This window comes from Chanodichthys erythropterus, chromosome 24, assembly GCF_024489055.1.
Source record: "Chanodichthys erythropterus isolate Z2021 chromosome 24, ASM2448905v1, whole genome shotgun sequence".
Classification (NCBI taxonomy): Eukaryota; Metazoa; Chordata; class Actinopteri; order Cypriniformes; family Xenocyprididae; genus Chanodichthys; species Chanodichthys erythropterus.
The window spans coordinates 26,216,651-26,224,529 of NC_090244.1; positions in this window are offsets into that span (position 1 = coordinate 26,216,651).

Genomic DNA, 7,879 nt, shown 5'->3' on the forward strand with positions numbered 1-7,879 from the left:
CATTGGAATGGTAGCCTGCAGTTGTTCGTGTAGTCCGACGTAACGGTACTCTTACAGTAGGAACTACGCCCTCTGATGCCACTGAAACGTCACTAGGCAAGGAATCATGGCTTAGAAGCGGGTCAGGAGCAGGGACACTACTAGATAACATTGAGATGCCCTCAGGGCTGTGGAGCAAAGATGGAGCATGAGTAGCAGGCAGCGGAGGTGGACAAACACTTGGTACTATAACTGGGAGGGAAATTTCTTGCTCTCAAACACATATCATCATCCGATAGGTCTCCAGATTCCACTGAGGCTTGATCAAATTCTGAAGGGGAGTTAAAAGGCTAAATTCTGCCCAGATGGTTGAACTCTTAACAGAGTACGATGCACGTGTCTTACTTTTTCCAGATCATCAACAGGGGCAATGGTGTACACAGACCCACCTGGTGTAGGGGCTCGCGGCACTTTATAAACCACGGAGCTCCAACAATCTTGAATCTTTGCCCGGCATCGAACACAAAGGTCCCGCAAATACACCAACTGACCTTGACAAAGAGGTTCATCCTGTACTCTCCGATCATGTCGCTCTTTTTTTCCCTGTCTGCTGCAGCCTTTAGGTGACTTCTAGCCCCATCAAAGGCCACTTGAAGTCTAGCCTGATGGTCATAAATCCAGTCATGAACACTACCTTGAGTTGGAGCCTCAATCCTGCCCAAGAGGAAGTCAACAGGCAATTGTGGATCTTGCCCAAACATCAAGAAATATGGGGATTGGTTTGTAGACTGGTGTGGGGTAGTATTATAGGAGAAAACCACTTAAGGGAGATATGCTGCCCAGTTTTTCTTCTTACAAGACAGTAGAGTGTGCAGTAAATTGTGCAGGGTGCAATTAAAGCACTCACATTGACCATTTCCAATAGGATGGGCTGGAGTGGTTCGGCTCCGTTCAATGCCATACAACTTACACAACTGACGAATAAGGATACTTTCGAAGTTCCTTCCCTGGTCTGAGTGGATGCGACTTGGAATGCCAAACTTATAGAACCACTCATTAACCAACACCTTTGCCACTGTAGATGCTCTCTGGTAGTGAGTTGGCACCGCCTGGGTGTATTTGGAAAACACATCAGTCAGGATAAGAACATTCTCCATTCCATCCTGTGATGGCTCAATCAATGTAAAATCCATAGCCAGATTTTGGTTAGGTCTTGAAGCTAACAAATGGTCCATATATGTCTGGACTCGAGGAAAGATATCCTTGGCAACAGTACAGCGTTCACATTGTTGGCACCATCGCTTAATATCATCAGACATACCTGTCCAAGAACATCTTCGGTCGAATCAGCTCTGTTGTGCATTCCACTCCCTGATGACCATGCTCATCATGAAGCTGCTGCATCACTACAGTCTTTAGGGATGCTGGGAGCAAGAGCTGAAGAAAGGCCTCACCACCCTGGGAATGGTGGCACTGGCGATACAATGCGCCATCTTTCATCCTCTGCCGTTTCCACTGTTTCAGTAGTCTACCTGCACCTGTGCACAACCCCTGCCGCTCTTCACTTGAAGGATATTTCCCCTTTCTCCACAGCTTCAGAAACTCCCCCAGCACAACATCTGCTTCCTGCAGCCCACGCAAATCTATAGGAGTGTGACCAGGGAAAGTGGTGATAGATGCTTGTACACATTCGTCCTGAGGTCTGATCGAAACGACTTGTTGGAGGGGCTCAGGCAGAGAACTTCCTGGAATCATGCGTTCCAGTATAGGACCAGCAGGGTGCTGTCATGAAAGTGCATCAGCATTTCGATTACTGTGTCCAGAACGATACTTGATGCTGAAATCAAAAACAGCAAGTTGAGCAGCCCACCTCTGTTCTAAAGCAACTAATTTAGCAGTATTGAGGTAACTCAGGGGATTATTGTCAGTGTATACCACACACTAATGTCCAAGTAAATACTCACAAAATTTCTCAGTCAATGCCCATTTAAGGGCCAGGAATTCCAGTTTCATGGAACTATAATTGGACATATTCCTCTCTGAAGGTCTTAATCCCCGACTTGCATAAGCTACTGGTCGAACTCTGCCCTCCTGTTCCTGTGACAAGACTGCTCCCAATCCACTGTAACTTGCATCCACTTTTAAGATGAATGGCACTGAAGAGTCAGCATAAGCCAAGAGGGGAGTACTCACCAACCGCCGCTTCAGGGCATCAAAACTCTGCTGACACTCCTCTGTCCAGGCCTCCTTAAAAGACCGGGCTGTACTTTTCCTCTTGGCCCCAGTCAGGTCAGCTACTAAACGATGAAGTGGGGTGGCCAGCTTGGCAAAACCCTCCACAAACCTCCTGTAATAACTTGCAAAGCCCAAAAAGGACCGGAGTTCTGAAACCTGCTGAGGGGGCTGCCAATTAGCAACTGCCTCAATTTTCCTAGGGTCAGTCGCCACGCCCTGATCAGAAATTAAGTGCCCCAAGTAGCTCACCTCAGGCCTGAAGAACGAACACTTCTCCAGTTTGACCTTTAAGCCTTCTTGCTGTAAACGTTTTAGGACCACCTCCAGTCGTTGCAAGTGCTCAGACACTGTGGAAGAGAACACTATGACATCATCAAGATAAAGCAACAATGATTGAAAATGTTGCGAACCAAACATGCGTTCCATCAATCTCTGAAACATATTAGGTGCATTACACAAGCCAAACGCCATCCTATTCCACTCATATAGCCCAAAGGGTGTACAAAAGGCAGTTTTCATCTTGTCTTTCTCGGCCACTGGGACCTGATTATAGCCACTAGCAAGGTCCATTGTAGTGAACCACCTGGCACCTGAAAGGGCATCTAAAGACTCCTCGATTCGTGGTAATTGAAAGGAATCTTTTCTCGTCTTACTGTCCAGTTGACGATAATCAACACACATTCGCAGGCTACCATCCTTTTTCTTTACCAGGACAATGGGAGAATTGTAGGGGCTGCTACTTTCTCTTATAATTTGGGTTTCTAGCAACTGATTAATATGAGCCTTAACTGCCTCATATTCTGAGGGAGGAACGCGTCTATAACGCTGCTTAACGGGAACCTCATCAGTCAAAGGAATTTCATGCGTGATCAAAGTGGTACAACCCAAATCACCATCGTGTTCTGAAAACACAGAAGAATATTTAGACAGCAGCACCCTAACCTGACACTGTTCTTCAGAAGTTAACGAAGACAGATCAACAGCATCTATCTTGTCCTGCAGGGAACCAGTAAGTACCTGGGAAGAGACGGTGGCCTGCACACCCACTGAGATGTCTTCAACACCTGGGGGTAAACTCACCACAGTTACTGGACTAATAGTACCCAGAACAATTCGTGCATAAAGGTTAACATCAGCTAACCCTACATTGATAACTGGAACATAAACCTGTCCATCAGCTACCTTAACAATGGCGGGGAAAGCCAGAAGTCCAGCTGCCAACCCACCACTAGAAGGCTCAAACACAACGGTCAACCCAGCATGTTGCTGAGAACAAGTAGCGGGAATAAACTTCATGGTGCCGCCTGATACACGAATACACCTACCTCCTCGAACTCGAACTCGAGCTGATATATCTAAAGGGGCCCTTACTTGAACTTGATGGCATTTCTGTAGGGCTTGTTGCCAAGAATTAGGGGCATGCTGTACTAAAGCTGCTTCAAAAAGGGATGACCCATTGTAACAAGTTTAAGTTCGTAGGGAAGGAAGAGGACAGGGTCGACTTTGACTGCTGACTGAGTTTTTATTTCAATAACAAGATGTCCAAACAAAAGTCTGTGCAACGCACAATAAACAATCCACATCCACAGATGGGCTTCACTCCAGTAGTGCTCTCCAGCTCAGTCCCAGTGTTTCTCAGTCAGCAGTCCCTCTCTCTCTCACACACTCCTGCTTCTCCTGGTGTTTTATCCTGTTTCCGTGCCAATTACTGGAATTAGAAACAGGTGTTCGTGATTTACAATTAACCCACTAACTTACCAAGCGTCTCCCGACTCTCTCTCCTGCTGCAGACTTCACTAAACCACGCCCATATTTTCCAAACAGTTCGTTATAACATTCTCGGATAACATTCATGCCCAGAACACCGGAGACCTGAGTAGTACCTGGAGGATCTTTAACTATGAGCACGCCACGTTTAGTAATCACTTTACCAAAGACTTCGACATCCAGCTCTACATAACCTATATACGGGATATCTAAACCATTGGCAGCCTTAAGCTGTAACCAATGACAAGAGTGAAGTTTTTCCAAACCCCAAGGCTCAACGTTCTTCAAGAAAAAACTTTCAGTCACAGTTGACACCATTGAGCCAGTGTCTAACAAACAGGGAACCAACACCCCACCCAAGCTGACAGTCACATAGGGGCATGGAGAGAATAGGGGGGCCATATTTTCTACAACAGGAAAAAACACATCTGAGCCAAACACATAACCTTCTGAACTATGGCTCAATAGCACAGAAGTTTCTAGTTTCCCTGAAAAGAAACAGAGGGCTGGGACCTTTGTACTACTGGCTGGGAGGGACGTGAGGGAGACTGATTAACCCTATATAATGAACTACACTCATGGGCAAAGTGACCAGGCTGTTGGCACTTCCTACAGATAACCGAACCCCTATTAACGGTACTTGTAGGATGGAGACTTCTTGGGACATTCTGCAGTGAAGACACATTACGTGTTAACTGATCAAGCTGTTCTTGCTGCTTTTTAAGCATCTCTTTTAGCTCAGCTAATTCAGAGCCTGTAGACATTGGTGCAGACCCATAAACCCCATACTGCAGCCCATGGGTAGAGGAGGTTGAAAAACTACGATCCCTAGAACCCTTATCATGCCCTCCCGTTCCCATCTAATAGCTTCCCCTCTAACATCAAGTAAAGTAGCCCTAGGATTTCGACGTACCAACTGTTTTAATTCCCTTCGAAGGGCAGAATCCAATACATACTCTACAAATTGGTCCCGCAAAAGAACCTCAGAATTGGGCATACCATTGGGAGCATTTTTAATTAATTTTGACATTAAGCCAAGGAGGGCATGTGGAAATTCTTGAAGTGTCTCCCCCTCTAATTGTCGTCGAGAAAATAAATTCTCCTGTAAAACAATATATGAATCAGGGCAGCCATACAGCTCAGTAAGTATTTGAATAACCCTCTCTGGATCTTCCCGGTCTTCCCTGGGCCTAAATTTTATTTCCTCCCTGGCTTCCCCTTCTAAATGATCATACAAAAAGTGTGCTTTATTGATAATATATAAGTGGCGAACACGCATACTAGTCTTTACTTCCTCTAACCAATCAGTCAAAGAGATTCCGGTGCAGCCTCTAAAAACAGGACATTTCCTTTCCCTAGGGACATAAATCAACCTTTCTGTCACTACTGAATTACCATTGGAGGGAGACCTTGGGCCCACGTCTACCCCTCTATCATTAGACTCAAAGGGTGCAACACCAGGACTTGCCTGAACCTCGAATCGTTCTTGACGCACACGCTCGCAAGTCTCGCAATTGCTGCATCTCATCCTCCATAATGACAGTCTGTATAGAAAAAAAAACAGGGAGAGGAAAGTACAAAAGAAAGAAAAAAAAAACGAATGCGCTAGCTGCTGTTTCAAAATCAAACAAAACAAATCAGTCACACAAAAATAACAGTCAAGTCTCTGCCTAGCATCTCCCCGGAAAAAAATAAAATATAGTTATACCCAAAAATAAATTTTCAACCAAAAGGAATTACAATAAAATGAAGGACCCTGCTGGTTCGGTAGGAATTAAAGACAGAGACGTGACTTTCCACAAATATAATATTAATTTATTTCACAAATCAACAACTGTAAAATCTTCTTAAAAGGAGAATCTCTTCAGCAGTTGACCAGTTAGTTACTCACAAATACTATGGGACCAGTATGAGTTTCACAGAAGGGACACAAACCACAGCAATCAGTGCATCACCATCATTAGAAATAAGTGATAAAAACAAATACAAAAACAAACCCCCCCAAAAAAAGACAATTCTCTCCCCTTCCGTTAAATCTCAATATTACAGCTCCTCAAATAATGCAAATAAACACATGGCAAACATTACTGATACAAACAAAATAAATAAATAAATAAAAATAAAAAAATACAATAAATGCAAAAGATAAATCACAATTAATATTGCACAATAATCCGAACTGCTTCACAAAAGGAGAAGAATGCAAAGCAGGTTAGTTTAATATACTTGCAAGGAGGACGAAAGCTTTCAGCACTTGTTCCAACTGGTCATACAGATAGATTGGGCAGAATAATCTTTAAAAACACGGTTAAAATAAACGGCGCAAGACCGCGACGTCTACAGCCAGTCGTATCCTAGATGAAAAACGTGAACATGGAGCGGATATATGAAAACCAGTGGAAACGCGTATGTGGTAAAGATTTTTGTGTAGTGGGAAGGAAGAGGACAGGGGTCGGCTTTGGCTGCTGACAGTCTTTATTCTCACCAGAGAAAATATAACACATAAACAAAAGGACGGTGCAACGCACACTCAATAATTCCACATCCAAGGACGGGCTTCACTCCAACACGGCTCACTCACTGTGACTGTCAGCAGTCTCTCTCTCTCCCCCGCTCCTGCTTCTCCTGGCGTTTTATCCTGTCTCCACGTCAATTACTGGAACAAGAAACAGGTGTTCGTGATTTACATTCAACCCGTTCAATCACAGCGCCTCCCCAGACGCTCCCTCCTGTTGCAGACCCCGCTATACCACGCCCCCCTCGCCACACACCCCCACCGCCCGACTCAGTAATATCCCGCCAGCCCGAGGAACTCTTACCTCCTTTTTGGTCTTGGGACGCGGACAGGTTGCAACCGCTGCTGTCTTATCAATTTGGGGACGCACCTGTCCATATCCCAAGTGGAAGCCCAGATACCTTACTTCCACGCGCCCAATTGCACACTTCTTCAGGTTGGCCGTTAGCTCAGCCCCTCTCAGCGATCTCAGGACAGCCCTCAAATGCTGCATATGCCGCTGCCAATCATTACTAAAAATAATAATGTCATCCAGATAGGCAGCCGCATACGCAGCATGGGGCCGTAAGATCTTGTCCATGAGTCGCTGAAAGGTAGCCGGTGCCCCAAACATCCTGAACGGAAGGGTCACGAATTGGTGTAATCCAAACGGCGTCGTGAAAGCGGTCTTTTCTTTGGATAATGGAGACAAGGGGATCTGCCAATACCCTTTCGTTAAGTCCAGTGTCGAATAAAAGAGAGCTGTACCAAGCCGTTCAAGCAATTCGTCCACACGCGGCATTGGATACGCGCCGAATTTCGACACTGCACTCACCTTGCGATAATCCACACAGAACCGCACTGAGCCGTCCGTTTTGGGAACCAAAACTAACGGGCTCGCCCAGTTACTGCTGGATTCCTCTATTACCTCCATTTCAAGCATTACCTCTAATTCTGCCTGAACCACTTTTTTTTTGTGTTCAGGTAACCTATACGGCCGGCTGAGAATCACCGAGCCCGGCTCTGTCTCGATGTGGTGCTGAATGAGGTCAGTACGGCCCGGTAGGGGAGAGAACACGTCGGCAAACTCAGCCTGTAATTTGGAAACATCAGTGAGCTGTGAGGGCGAAAGGTGATCTCCCCCCGGGACCAGAGCGAAGGATTGTTTTTTTACATTCGCCTCTGGCCCGAGATCATCCTCTCCGCTAATCACCGTCGCCAGCATCACTGATTCCGCCTCACTCCACTTTTTCAGGAGGTTGAGGTGATAAATTTGACGTGCCCCTCTCCTATCGTACCGTATTACTTCATAATCGAGATTCACCAAAGAGAAGCTCAAAGGGGGAAAACCCCGTGGAGGCTTGCTGGACCTCTCGCACAGCGAACAACAGGGGTTCCAACCAT